A 15837-nucleotide genomic window follows, 5' to 3' on the forward strand; every position below is an offset into this window, starting at 1 on the left:
CTGAAATACATGACAATAAACTAATCCACATAAGCATTAAAAATTTTAAGTAGAATCACCTACAATCATCTCATTTAGAACAAACTCTCTGAGTTTAAAGGTTTATTAGGGGTTTTGTCTAAATAAATTTCTGATATGTTTATCTCCATCAAGCTAAGAACCCTTGCAAATGGCTGCCTAGTTTTTCTACTTAGGGTAAGGTGAGAAGAGATTTGGTTCAGTTAAGGGGTACTTGCTCTTTGAGAAACCTGGGTTTTGTGTTGTTGTTGTCTGGTTGGTTGGTTTTTTGAAAAGCACTTTCTCTTATAAGTTCTTCTTCATACTCTCTTAGGCAAAAACCAATGCAAAGTATCTCAGTCTCAATTCCAAAATCCAGGAGAGTACTGATGAGTCTGTTTGGTCAGCTGTAGTTAAGGAATCCAGGTCATAATTTGCTTGCAATGGGAAAAATGAGAAGCACTTAGGAAAATTTCTGGGGAAGTCATTGGCTTGCAAACTGGGCAGAGAATTCAAAAGCAATATCCTTCAACTGCTATTTCCTTCACCTTTGTAAATACACTCTTCTCTCAGCTCAAAAATCCTTGTTTACCATCTATAGTTTCAAATCCTCTCATCACCCTGAAAATTAACTTTGAGGCACACTTAAGTTTGGCAAAGAGCTCCTTATTGAGCTATTCTAGGTGTGGTTTGATAGCTTCAGGAAAGCAAAAAAGTCACTGCACTTGCTTTGACAGCAATATAGTTTGGGCAGGGATGGAGTATAACTCCAGACAGTCCATATTTATTTAGTGGTTGGTTGTTTGCTATAGTTCAGTAAAGTTCTTACAATTGTCCATTCCTTCTACTAAAACTCAGGGAAAGCCTAAACCCTCTAGCTTCATTTATTTCTAGTTGACTTTAAAAATCACTAATTGGAGGTCACATGGTTGAACAATATTTCATTAGTCTTTCTAATTTACTGTAGATCAATTCTTTGACTGAAGTTGACTAATAAGTTAAAATTTTCCTGAGTAAAAGTTGCATTCTATTCTCCAACCCTGATCTATATCTTAAACTGCAAGGTTATGCTAGTCTAGGGAAAGGAACTAAGACAAAAGTCAGAAAACTTATTAATCAGTAACCTTTCTCTAGATTTACAGAACTCAGGATGTCAGACAGTCTTCAGACAACATCAAAATGTGAGCCAAGGACTTGCTAACCTTTTTCTTTAAAGTTGGAATAATGTTTAACTTGCAGGGAAATAAAATATTTGTCTTTTTAAAAGTACAGAGTTCATCTCCTCTATTTTTCTCCTTTCTACCTTAGTCCCCTTCTTATGGTGATTTCTACAGGTTTAAAAATTCTATATTCATTCTTGTATAGGAAGTATATCAAACTATATGTACTTTCTTAAATTCCTTTGGATTATAATACATATATACATACATATATACATATACATGGAAATGTCACAATGAAACACCCTGTATAGCTATCTTAAACAAACAAAAAAAGTCATTTTTTTACAAAAATGGAGAACAGGAAGTCAAAACAGGTCTTGTCTAGAGGTTGGTACGAGTGGGAGGGGAAAGATTAAGGAAAGGGTGTAGGAGGTGAATATAGTGGAAATATTATGTACTCATGTATGTAAATGGAAAAATGAGACCTGCTGAAACTATTCCAGAAATGGAGAGAGGGGAGATAAAGGAGAAGATGGAGGGGGTGAATTAACTATGATATATTGTAAGAACTTTTGTAAATGTCACACTGTACACCCAGTGCAACAATTAAAATATCACAAAGAAAAAAATACATGGGCTAGCCTAGGACATGAGGGTTAATTATTACCACAAGAATATTCTAGCAGAAAAAAAGAAAGAAAAACATCCTCTGGGAGACACAAATGGCTATTGAGCCTGAATGTGTGACTTGGCACATAGTCTTCCTGCCCATTGTCTCTTACTCCTGTTTCTTTGAGCCACTGAGTTTCTTAAGTGGAGCATTGGGTACAGTGACCCCTTCATCTTCTCAGGGTTGGCCCTCATATAAGACTTGATTTCCTTTCCTCCAACTCTTGTTTTTCGGGTATTGGCTTTTAAGCGTAAGCAGTGAGATCTAGATTTAGTAACAATAATACATGTTCTCAACAACTAGTTTTCTTGAACTAGCACAGGCCCAAGATAATGCTCTTATTGGTCTTGAACAAAATGATAAAAATAAGGAGAATGTAAAATACATGTATGAGTGTAAAGTGGCAACTATATCCTTTTAGGAAATGCTAACATTTCTTATATTTTCTATTTAATTGGTAAAAGAGATGTTTGCAATCCTGTATCTATCCACTAATCCTAACAACAATAAAATTTCATTCTGTAAAATCCAGAAATATGGTGATTATTCAAGGGGCCATTAGCAGTTATGTTTATTACCTAATGAGAACCTTCATGACATCTGGGGAGAATGTTATGATGTGACATAAATTATTTACTATGGCCTCAAGGACAAGATTTTTTAGAGATAGAGATCCTAACCTTACATGGAGCTGTCAAGAAAGGAGATCAAAAAATTCACCCAGGGGCCTCTTCAAGGCAGCTTGTTTTCCAAGAAAAAAATTATAGCTTTCATCCTTGACCTCAGAAGAATTTGGGACCCTGCCTCATTACTCCAGATCTCCTGGATTCCAGTTCTGTGTCTTTTATAGCATCTGTGTCTAATGCTATTAGCTGGACCTTTTGACTATTCTTGAACATATCATGCTTTATCAGCTTCTCCTTCCCTACTAGAAATCCCAGTTTTCTCTGTGAGCCAGTCCCAACATCTGTAATCTCTGATACCCACACTCTTCCTTTTATATACCTTTTCTCAGATTTAAATGTCTCAATAATCCTAATTCATTCATTTACTTATTGTCTAACATACAATTCTCTGTGGTAGGTATTTCCCTGAGTTCTGTGGACACAGTTGAATATTTTTGTTTCTTGAAGAGTATCTGGTTTCCTGGGCTAAAGAAAAAAAAAAAACAACAGATTACTATTACAGTGATATTCAAAGTAGGGTCTGAGATTCTAGTACTCACATTGGTATTTCTGTTAAAACCAAGTAACCACTTTACTTGTCTTAGGTCAAGTTGAGTCTCCCTGCTCCCTGAACAAAAATGGTTTCCACAGCAGTGGTCTTTGTACTCCTACTTTAAAAAGTGTCCTTATCTCTCAATCCAGTCTTTTAGGAACTTGTGCCAGGGTACTGGTATAAGCAGTCTTTAGAAACAGATGAAGTGCCAAAGCCAGAAACCTTGTAAGATGCTGAAACTACCTGGTTGGAGCATGTATTAATCTGTTTTCTGTTTCTATAACAGAATACCTGAGACCAGATTATTTATAAGGAATGAGGTACGTAGTTTACAGTTTTGGAGATTTGGAAGTCCAAGGGTATGATTCCACTATCTGTTCAGCACCTGGTAAGGGCCATCTTGCTGCACCATAACGTGGTAGAATGCATCGCCTGGTGAGAAAGAACAGGTAAGCCAGGGAAAGCTGGCTTTTACAGCAAAGTCATTCCTTTGATAACCCATTAATCCCTGTGTAGATTAATCCACTTGTATTAATCACTTTTTGTCACTGCAGTGAAATACTGGACAGAGGCTACAGAGGTTTATTTGGCTCACAGTTTGGGGAGATTCAAGGGCATGGCACTGGTACAGGCTCAGTTTTTATCCATTTCACATTATGGTAGAGAGCAATGGTGAGAGCACATTTGGAATCAAGTAAGTGTTACGTCTTAAACTGCTTAAAGCTGAGAGAAAGAGGATGAGTGGGATCAATCTCTGAAAAAAAAAAAAAACCCATACGAAAACTACATGAAGAGTCACAAGAGAAAAACCTCATGCTCCCAATGACCCAAGGTCCTGTCATTAAGCCCTACGTCTAGCATTGCCCTCTGGACCAAGCCTTTCATCCCAATGAATCCTTGAGGGATCTCAAGCCACACCCATTCATAAGGACAGAACCTTCATGCCTAATTCATACTATTAAAATATGAGTTTGGACATAAGTGTCTAATGTGGGGGCATATTCAAACCATAGCAGAAGACTTATTTGTTGCCATAATAATACTGTGTAAAAATTATCCCCAAACTGAGTGGCTTAAAACAAACATTTACTTCTAGTGTGCAGGCCAGTAGACATACACTGCTGATTTGAGCAGTACGTTTGTCACAGATGGAACTCATCTCTTGGTGGTTTACTGGCTGCTGGCTAATTTAGGATGGCCTTGACTGGGAAGAATGGCTCTGTTCCACGTGTTTTATCCTCTAACAGTCAAGCTCCAATACGTTCCAGTGGTGAAGGCAAAGAAGCAAGAGAGAACAGAAGTGTGTGTGAACTTGAAGCCTAGGCTTAGAACCAAACAAAGAGGCTTCTGCTGCACAGATAACTCACAGGCCAGCCAAAATTCAAGGGGTGGGGAGAGAGATTCCACTTCTTGATGAGAATGACTTCAGGGTCAGGTCACAAAAGGCCTGAGTACAGAAAATAATTAAGGCCATTTTGTAACCAATCTACCATGCCAAGATTTCTGCTTTTTATAAACAACACCCTTTTTCTACATCTATGCTATGACAGGGAGGAAAAGTTATTAAAGCTGACATCAGTGACACTAGCATCAGTGACAAGGTAGCAGTCACACATACTGAAAAGTATGTATCTAGTGACCCTTGGGTTAAGAATAAAGCATTGTTAATGATTGGTTGACAATGCTTATAAAATTTCTTAAAGGGTACTCTGAGAAAATCAAGGGTACTCAGAAAGAAAGATAGTAGGCAGGGTGGTTGCACTAGTCAGCTTTCCAACACTGTGACAAGATACCTGAGAAAACAAAACAAGAAAGATGTATTTTGGCTCATAGTTTCAGAGGTTCAGTTGGCTCTGTTATTTCTTGAGCCTGTGAGGAGGCAGAGCATTGTGAGAGAGAAAGGGGGGTGGGGAGAGAGAAAGAGAGAGAGAGAAAACAAAAAAACAAAGGACCAGGGACAAGATATGCCTTCAAAGGCACAAAGGCATGTCCAGGTGACTTACTTCATCCAACTAGGCCCCACCTCCTACAGTTTCTACCCCCCTACACACATACACTCACACACACACACACACACACACACACACACACACACACACACACAACAGTCCATTCAGTTATGAATCCATCAATGAGGTTAGAGCCCTCATGATTCAATCCAATCACCTCTGAACAGTGCTATGTTAGGGACTGAGTCTTCAACACTGGAGACATTTCATATCCAACCACAAGAGTGGCTTTAACCAGAAGCCCCTCTGGCAAAAATGTTTTTAAATTTTTTATCTAGTTTCTTTTTTTCTTTTTATATTTTCCCCCTTTTTCCCCCCACAGTTTGCCCACACTCTCCAATTTACTTTAAGAAATCTCCTTGCTTCAGTTTCTAAAAACTCAGTCTGAAAACAAAACAAAATGTTTATAGAAAACATTGAAATTAATGGAGGGATGAGTTTCTCCCTAGATACTAGAAAAGAAATGACTAGGGACAGGAAGAGAAAAGGAAACTTAGAAGAATAAAAGCCAAAGATCAGGTGGCCCTCTGCCTGATTTCTGGGAAAAATACCTGGCCAGCAAACAGAGCACACTTAGAACAAAGGTCCAGAGACAGAAGCAGCAGGATTCTTGAGCCACCAACTGTGTCAAGGAAACAACAGAGATTGCTGACTTTCTGAAGGGAGCCATACAGCCAGGCACAAGGGATAGTATGAGGTACTTGTTAAACTCATAGACTCTGGAACCAGATTAGATGGGATCCAATGCCCATTCTGTCAATAGCCTCTGTAACCCTGTGCAAGTCATGTAACATCTATGTCCTTTGGATTCCTCAGCTGTAAAATAGGGTAAAGAAAGAACCACCTTGAAGGGTAGGTTTTTAAATTAAACTAATTAACATCTGCAAAATGCCTGGTACATAGTAAGCACTGAGAAAAATAAGCTATCATTATTACTAGATTATGTCAGTTACTGGGGTTTTTGGTCCAGCAGCCAGCTGGGCCTCTGGATGTCTCTGAAATTATCTGACAGGCATAGACCAGACCCAAGTGAATCTACTCTATCTCCCATGCTTTTGTACTATGTAAATTCTAAAAATTTAGATATAGCCTTAGAAAACAGAGAGGAGAATCCTAAGTTTGCTGAAATTGTGTTCCTGACACTCTAATGAAAGAAAAACTTCAAGTAAGAATGAGATTGCCTTTGAAAAAATGAGTCATCTTATTTCACTTTACTTTATGCATTGAAATTTGTATACACTCCACCCATCTGTTTCCTGGACTAGATTTTGAGCACCTTGGAGGCAGAGACCATTTGTCTTTCGTGTGCATAGTGCCTGGAACAGGAGAGGTATTCGTTGGACATTAGATGAAGAAGGAATATGTTTTTTTTTATTTTAGAGGTGAAATTCACATGATATAAAAATTGGCCTTTAAAACATTCTATTTTCATTTATCTTTAAAAAGTGTAGTAAGCTGGTCAAATACATATAACATAAAATTTACCATGTTAAAACATTTTAAGTGTTCAACTGCACTAAATATATTTGTGTTGTTGCTCAACTACTATCTAAATCCAGTCCTAAAACACTACCCTAATAGGAAACTCCATATCCATTAAGCAGTTACTCCTCATTTCCCCTCCTCCCAGTCCTTGGCAATCACCAATCGGCTTCCTCACTCTATGGATTCACCTAGTCCAGAAAATTAATATAAATGGAATCAGACATGGTGTCTTTTATATCTGGTTTCTTTCATGTAGAATATTTTCCAGGTTCACTCATGTTGTAGCAAGACTCAGTACATCATTCATTTAAATGACCAAATAGTCTACTGTATATAATATGCTACAATTGGTTCATCTTTTCATGCTTTCATGGACATTTAAATTGTTCCCACCTTTTGGCTACTGTGAATAGTGCTGCCATGAACATAGGTGTACATGTATTTGTTACAGTACTTATTATAATTTGTAGGAGTAGAATTGCTAGATAATGTGATAATTCTATACTTAATTTTTTGAGGGAACAGTCAGATTGTTTCCACAGCAGGAATGTGCTTTTGATGGAATCCAAAGCCTTATCATATTGTCTTTCTTAACATCATTGGTGGCCAGATGGTATCTGCACCAATTGCCCCCATAGTCCTGTGGTTCCCAGAATTCTTCTTCTCCAACTCCTAGAGCCTAAGGGAGAGATCATATCTGCTATTTCCCAGAAAGCCACTGGGGTTTTCCTTTGCCTCCTGGAGGAACCCTTGAAACATCATGCTTCTGTCCACCCTGTTCACATTCTGTCTACTTTGTTCTCCTGGAACTGATTCTTGCCCTGCCTCTGGGACTATATGTCACTACAACTCTGAATCTTCTATAAGCTTTTAAATGTTTTATTGTAAAAAAATAACATGTATGCAGAAAAAAATCTTTTAAAAAGTGTGCTACTTAATGAATTATTATAAAGTAAGCTTTTTTGGGGGGTTTGGTGCTGTTTCTTGCACATGCTAAGCATACATTCTACCACTGATCTCCACCCTCAGCTCCAGCAGGCATTCTTTGAACCATCTCCCATAAAAGTAGAACCTAGTCAGCCCATCCCCAGAACTCCTCCGAAATACAACCACTGACGTCTCCACTAAAAATAGCCACTGTCTTAACATTTTTGGGAATCACATTCTTACTTCATTTACAGTTTTTTCACTTAACTGTGCATCTAGGTCCTCTATATTTCATGTAGACTAGTGGTTGACTCTAAAGGATAATCAAAATCAATGTTGATGTTTTAAAGATTGCTTTATAGATACTGTGCTGTTCACCAAGAGGCACCTACTGTTTAATTTATGTTGTTAGCAGCCATGATGCTCAATATTTATATCCTTAAATCATTCAATATTGTAAAGTGTTGTCACTCCAGTTCTATCATTTTTCCTCACTTATTTGGTGACATAATAATCAAGAGAAATTTCCCCTCATCTGCTATTTAGTTATCCAGTGGAAGTTTCATATTGTAAAGGCAGGAAAAATACTTGAGTCTTTCTCTTTATTTACTAATTTTGAAAATAAACAATTGCTTCCCCCCTCGCAGCATCTTCCAAAGTTGAGCAATTAGGATTTCAGAGATATCATTGTGAACTAATGATTTTAAACATATTTGATGTGTTTTAATCTGCTGCAGCTAGTACCTTAATTGATGCTCATTTTGCCAGCTTTAGTTTTGAACCATTGCTCAAATGTACCTTGAGTGGTTACTGGTTGTATCACAGAATTCACCTGAGTCTGGTAGGATGTTCTTGAAATAAGAGTTTGTGCTTTTAGAAACTGTTGACAAAGCCTGGGCTCCTCGCTTAGCAAAAGCACCCTGGCCCACTGCACCTCTTTTTTAAGGTATGAGTAGCTAGGAAAGATGATTCCTGTATCTACCCATAAGTTTCACCCTTGTGCCCTTTTACCTCTCTGCAGGTCCTATAAACATTTGTGACCCAAATCAGAGGTTAAGGAAAGATGGTTCCCTCATTATGTTCGTGTGAGTAGGAATTTGTATGGGTCTTGTATCTTGGAAGTCCTCCTTTTCCTCTCTACTTTTCCATCCTGCAACAGACCCTCACTTCTGCAAAGGACATGTCCTAGCTTAGCCAAACTCTCCAGTCCTGATTAATGGAGAAATAAAGGAAACAGATTTTGAACTCATAAGACAGAAACTAAAGCAAAGCCTCCCTGATACCTTGTAGTATGACACATCAATTCAAAAGATGAATACAGTGATTAAAAAGATAAATCTTAATGAAGTGACTTAGAAATACAAGTATCCCAAAAGTATTAGTAAAATTTTTAAGCTTTATCTCAGAAATATAAGTATGAAAAATCTGCAGAAATATCATTTGACAGTTTAATTACTTACATTTCTTTTGTACTTCACTTGGTAAGCTTTAAATTAATGACTTCAATTTTTTGTTTCAATTTTTCCAATTTCAATCAGGACTGGAAACTAAAAATTAAAATTAAAAATTTGCAAAACTATTTAAGTTGATACGAAGTTAAAATAGCCAAATTTTCAAATGATACTTTTGGAGGTTATCTCTGGGGCTAAAACTTACGAGGACACTGGCCTGAACTTTTAAAATCATTTTAAAAATCAACATGTTCCATTTATAATAAAGGTAGACTTATTTTTGAAATAAAGAGAAGGTTTAGAAGAAGAAAGAACCAAATTTGGGGTATTATGATGGAGAATTCCCAAAGTTTCTGAACATTTGAAATTTCCAGTAAGAATATTAGGTTATCTTAACATTTTCAATCACGAGCACTGTGGGCTATTGGATATGATTAGAAGCCAAACAGAATGAAAAGGGTGATTATAACCCTTAGGAGTTTACAACCTAATTTTAAAAATAATATGGTATAAAATGTGTGAGTTTTAGAAACATGAGGACTTGAGTTTAAATCACTGTTTGTCCACTTGCTAGCTTTTTGGCCTTAGGAAAGTCAGTCTTTTAAGTCTGTTTTCTCAGCTGTACTATAGAAATTATATCTTCTTTATAGAACAGTATTAGAATTAGGTTAAACAACACAAATAAAAATTCAAGCATAGTGCCTGATAAATTCTCAAAGCTTTCCTTTGTCACCTTTTTGAAGAACTTTTTTTACTCTGATAAATTATACATAACATGAAATTTATCATTTTAAGCACTTTAAATGTATAACTCAAGAGCAATAAATACACAATGTTTTATAACCACTATTCATTTTCAGAACTTTTGCATCATCTCAAAGAGAAATTCTGTCCCCATTAAACAATATATATACTCCTCATAGTCTCTTTCTCCCAGCCCCTAGTCACCTCTGTTATACTCTATCTCTATGAAGTTAACTATTCTAGGGGCCTCATATAAGTGGAATCACACAATAGTTGTTCTTTTGTGTCTGGCTTATTTCATTTAGCATAATGTTTTCAGATTCAGCCAACTGTTCACCCAAGCTGGCCCTGCAAATGTTACCATTTTCTATGAGTGCTGCTAAGTGAAAAGTTTGGTAATCCCTGTTTTAAGCATTCCGGCAGCTAATTTAACTTCCCAGATTTCTTACTGTTAAGAAAACTAAGGATGGTACACAAAAGAAGTTAATAACTAAGAAGATGTTAGGTATGAAATAGATAGTTAACAAGAAAGTGAACAAAGCTGTAATAATTAATAATTAATTATGTAGAGTTATTGTGGAATTAAAGGAGATAGTACATTAGTTGCTTAGTATGATGACTGATGCAAAGTAAGCAGCAAAGTTAGCAGCACTAAAGCATGTTACTAAAAGAATGTACAAAAATCATCCATCTATTCATCTGTGCACTCAGAAAAACAGCATTGAAACAATTAGAGTTGTTCTCAGAATCCAAGTACATATTTGAGTGGGTTTAAGGTTAAAGTTTCATCAACTTGGATGAAACAAACATTATATTTCTTTGCAGTATGAAATAATTTTATGTTGACTAGAAAGTCTCAACTATAATAACAGAAAACTTAAAACCACAACTCTTACTTGCTGAAATGTCTCTATGGGGAGACATTCCTGGGAGTCTTCATTTTTCCATTTCCACATCTTTCAGCATCTATGTAGGGTCATACTACCCTATAAAAGCTTTGAGTCAAGAGAAAATTTGAGGAGATAATTAGTGACACGATACATTTCAAGGTTAAACTTTAGATCATTCTATTGGATTCTATTGTTTACTGGAGTAGAAAACCAACCTTTGAACAACCAGTTTTCTGTGAAATTGAAGGGGACTAGGACTAAGAGTTACAGACTCAAGATGGAGCATTCACAATAAGCAGTGTTCAAGTCATGCCACACTTTGCTCAACAAACATTGTAACACAGAGGAAGAAATCTTTTCAAACTAGTTTTTAAGAGATTATCTACAGTGTCTTGTGTGATGTGATCCGCTGAAACCAGGGTGGCAGAAATATGTGGGTCTATGTATACTCGGCACCTGTGTATTACATCTCTATGAGCAGGTGCTAGGCACAGAACATACAGGAAGAATGAAGCAACATTAGGAATTTTCTCTAGGTAGGAACGCAAATCTTGAAAGATAACTTTGTGACTCAGGGGCCATGCTGTCAGCTCTGCCTCATGCTAGATCTCTGGCCCTCACACAGAGGTATCTGCTTAGGGGAGATGACAAGAGACAGGAACTCTTGACCTTTGATGCCTTCTGAGTACCCTTCCAAGTGTGCTCTCCATCCCTTTCCTCCCTGCTCTGTGACCACAAAGGCTAACTTTATGGGATGCCCCACTCAGCAGCCCTGTCCTTGGGCTTTGGTAGTGTGTGTGTGTGGGTGAGGGGAGCATTTAGTAAGCTTTTCCCAAAGTGATGCTACATAGCCAACAACCTCAGATTATTACAACAAATATCTGTCTGTCACAGGAGGTGTTGAGAGTCAGTGGCTCTGGCTCAGCTGCAGACCTGCTGCACATGTGTGTTTTCTCATACAGGGAGCCCTGCTAAAGGATCAGTCAGTCTTGGGACATCCCAGATGAAGGGCCAGGGATGTTTCTTGCTAAGCTTCCTTCTTACCAGGTCTCTTCAGGGTGGCCAGCTCCCTCTACTGAACCCTAGTTGCTACCTGACAGTCCCTTCCTAGAGTTGTGCTATCTTGGCCCTCCCCTGCTCCCTCTCTTTGATCCTTTAGGCACAGGAAACAGCACCTTCCTGTTGGGTTTTCTTTAACTCTGCCCAGCCTTTTATAACTGATTCTTTTGTTAACACTCCTAATTTTCCCTGTTTGGGGTGTGTTGTGGTTTGAATATGTTGTATCTCCACTAAAAGTTATACTGAGGCTTTATTCTTTAATGTGGCAGTATAGGGAGTTATGGCCTAGTGAAAGGCATTTAAAAGTCATGGACAGAGAATACTCAGGAACAGGTTAATCCCTTCTGGAGAAAGTGAGTTCTCACTCCCAGGGGACTGGATTAGTTAATGTGTAACTGGGCTGTTACAAATCAAGGCTATTTATTCCTCATGTTTTGTCTCTTCCTCTTGGCCTCTTACTTGTTTTCCCAACTGTTATGATGCAACATGAAACCCCTGTCACATGCAGCTACCTCATGTTGAACTTCCTAGCCTCCAGAACCATAAGCCAAAATAAACCTATTTTCTTTATAAATTATCCTGTCTTCCACATTCCATTATAGAAACAGAAAGTGGACTAAGGCAGAGTGCCATGATTCTCCTAGCAGGACCTGTGTGATTAAGCATTGTTGTCAAAGCTGGAAACTATGGATGGAACCGCTCTCAGTGGGCAGATCAGAGCACAGGAGAAGTGTGGGTGCCTGGGACCAAAGAACCTGAATCCTAAGCCATAAGTGTCAGTCTTGCTAGCAGCCACAATGTCACCTACACCTTCAAGGCTGCTGCCTTTCCCTTTCTCTTGTTTCTGGTAGCCGTGGGCCCTGCCCTGGGATGGAATTTTGTCATCTCATCTGTTTACACTGGACCTTCCTGGGATCTTTATCTGATAATTCGTCTACTTCACAGGTCCAGAGCTGCACCCATGCCTAAACCCTAGAATTGAACCCTCTGTGATAGTAACCATTTCCTGGAACTGAATTGGAGTTTTGCCCATCTGATGGATGGGTTAGGGTTTGTAGACACCTCCTTAGTCAAGGGTAGTGAAGGTAAAGAGGAGATGGCAGAAATCACCATTTGCCCAGCAGTGCTTTGAATAATTCCTGCATATTTTCCTTCTCCCTGACTCCACACTGGGAACATAGGAGAATGTTTGATCTGGACATTGGTAAAGTTCGAAAGCTCCCAGTTGAGCCCACTATTCAGCCACATTTGAGGAACAATCTGGCAGGTAGTTTTCTTGGGAGATGGGATGAACAGGGTTGAGGGTACTAGTGCACAAGGTGGTCTCTCTATTGAAGGTCTGAGACCTAACCACCTCAAAGCAACCAAATCACCCACAAAAGATGTGTGGTGGTTGGGATCTGGCAGCTCTGAAGAATATTATGCTAGGCCCATGTGTGCTTGTACCTCACACCAGACCTGTTCACTCTGTGATGACCCCTCCTGCAGTTGTCTTGCTTTTCACTGTTCCAGCCTATCTTAGTCTGACACCCTGGTCTGCTGGCTTTGCCCTTTCTTTCTCCCCTAATTTCCAGTTTATCTCCTCCTTCCTAGCCCATCCTTTTGAAACACAGAAAATGACCCTTTTGGCTGGTTTTAAGAAACTGCAGTTAACAATACTAAGGATATATCTTGTGACTACGTCTATTATCTCACCTCCCTCTTCTTGGATCTGTGCTGGACCCTTGGTAAGTGGGATTTGTTAATTAAACTGTCCAAAGATATTTGGCCAGTGTGCTTATAGATGGGGAAATTGATGAAAATGGCAAAATCGAGTAGCTGACTCTAATAATTATGGTCTTGTGTGCTGTTAGTGCAAAGACCAAATATAGGTAAACCTAAAAGTTTTTAAAAATCAAAAGTAGGACTGGGGCATGGCTCAAGTGGTAGAGCACTTGCTTAGCAAGCACAAGTCCCTGAGTTCAAGCCCCAGTATCTCTAAAATAAACACAAATTAGAACAACCACCACAGTCATTCTAACAACTAATAATAATGAGCGCCAAGTTGTTTTATTTTACCATTATTATTATTATTATTAGTGGTATTGGGATTTGAACTCAGGACCTCACACTTGCTAGGCAAACACTCTACCAACTTTTGCCTCACCCGCATTATTGCCAAATTTGTTAGTTGATAAATATGTTAAAATTGTCCGTGAGAAAAGCTGCAGATGTGTATTAACATAATATATTAAGAATCCAGAATATAAGCCCTTGTGGTCCATATATACAGCATTCCTCACCAGCTTTTTTGTGGTCATTATAGTGCTGGGTCAAACCCAGGGATTCACACATGCTAGGCAAGAGCTCTGCCTCTTGCCTCCATCTCAGCCTCTCTCTAGCAAATTTTTTCTCAGGTCTTAGGAGGCACAACTCCAGTGATAATTCTAGAAGAAAATTACAGATTCTTCCAGGTAGCACCTACTAAATCAGAATTTCCCAAATAAATGATTTCTCTTATATGTTAAGCTATCCTAAACTTGACCAAGAAAAATATTTAATCAGTTCTCAGAAATAAACTTGCAAATTTTCTATAGAGTGTGAGCTACGCTAGTGTGGGACTCACAGGTAAACTAGTCAGACAATAAAGCCTTGTGTACCAGGAGAAATGAATGTGGTCATGAGTGGGAGTGGCTGAATGACAAATACATTTGCACAGGTGGATGGGATGGGCAAATTATTAGAGAGTAAGAACAAGAATAGGTTGGGTCCTATAGTGAGGATGAAGTTGCCAAAGGTTGTCACCCATAATAGGAGATCTAAAGGAAAGAAAGGACTACAGGTAGGTATCTGAGCATGACTTTCAGAACCTCGACCATTTTTTTCCCACCTCATTTCTCACCATGCTATGTTCAGCAACACTTCAAGGAAGAGCCATTCTTTGGCATAGCTCAATATCTCCTCTGTCTCCTAGGTTGTCTTAGAACAAGTACATTCTTGGTTATGAACTAGGGCAGAATATTCTCATAGATATGTCGTTTTCACATTCTCTTCTACAGAGTATTGAGGCAGTTAGAGTGTTGGGGCAAGCTGAGCTGTGCCCATCAATTAAGAGTGGATCCAATTTTATAAGTCTATTTGCAAATAGATGTCTGCCCATAAGAAAAGTTGGAAGGCCACTAAGCTAAATTAAGCCTATGAAATGCATGGAGAGTATCATTTCTGTCCTGCAAAGAGTAGCAAGAACTGTCAGATTCAACCACAGAAGAGACAGGATATCTGGCTATCAGTTCCTGCTACCTTTGAATTAGCAGCTGAGGTAGTTATCAACAAGACCTAAAGTCAAAAGGATACGAAGTGTAGTCATGAGGTGGAGAGTGTCACAACCTTAAGATGAAATGGGACATGAGAGGTCATGGCCAACCTAACAGTTGGCCACATGAGCCACTTTTTATCCATTTTCTATCCTACACCACCCCATCCATCCCACCCTACTGAATAATTTAAATCATCTGTTAACACTTTATTAAATTTTTATAAAAGATAAAAACTCTGTAAAATATAAAAATGCAACTCCATTATCACATCTAAAATTAGCATTAATTCTTCAATATTATAAAATATCCAGTCAGAGTTCATATTTCTTTGCCTGTCTTATACTTTTAATCTCTTGTTTATTAACATCAGGATCCAAACAAGAACCTCTTCTTGGATTTGGTTATTATGTGTCTTATAACTCTTTGGTTTTCTAAAGTTTCACCTTCCCTCCTTTTTCCCCTTCCTATTTGTTAAAGAATACAGATAAGTATTTATTAAATATTAACATTTTAAACACAGCAAAAGGGAAGTTCTGAAAATTTGAGTCATTGTCTTCATCCAGAAATAAAACAAAGGTTATTAGTAGTTGTGGGTATCATGTGAAAATTATACCAGTCTATTAAATTCTTCCTATATGTCAGATGAAAACATTTTGAAGTAAATTGTGATTGGCTAGAAATATTTTAATTGAAGCTTAATCTAAATGGAAGATTCTAATACTAAATACATTCATAAATATCTATAGTTTTCCATATTCTCTATACAGAAAAATCATTTATGCATGTATTCATTCGCTGATTCCTTTGACTACTTGACAATATTTGTTCATGGACTAGATTCTTTATTAATAGAAATGTTCCTCTGTGTATCTGGAAAGACTTGATCAGAATCATAAAGAGCTTTTTGACTGAGTGTATTTGAATTGCT

The 15837-nt window shown here is 38.0% G+C and overlaps 1 long non-coding RNA gene across 5 annotated transcripts in view; it reads right to left on the reverse strand.

The window, feature by feature from the left end:
* LOC141415436 (uncharacterized) overlaps positions 1 to 15837 on the reverse strand; it is a 133684-nt gene that overhangs the window by 40400 nt on the left and 77447 nt on the right. For 2 of the 5 annotated variants that reach the window (XR_012440452.1, XR_012440450.1), the window contains 2 exons: positions 10561 to 10659; positions 8930 to 9016 (listed from right to left, as the gene is read on the reverse strand). The exons of the other annotated variants lie outside the window; for them this stretch is intronic. This is a non-coding gene — a long non-coding RNA (uncharacterized lncRNA). The remainder of the gene's footprint in view (positions 1 to 8929; positions 9017 to 10560; positions 10660 to 15837) is intronic. 5 annotated transcript variants of the gene reach the window in all.

Source organism: Castor canadensis, chromosome 13 (genome assembly GCF_047511655.1).
Source record: "Castor canadensis chromosome 13, mCasCan1.hap1v2, whole genome shotgun sequence".
Lineage (NCBI taxonomy): Eukaryota > Metazoa > Chordata > Mammalia > Rodentia > Castoridae > Castor > Castor canadensis.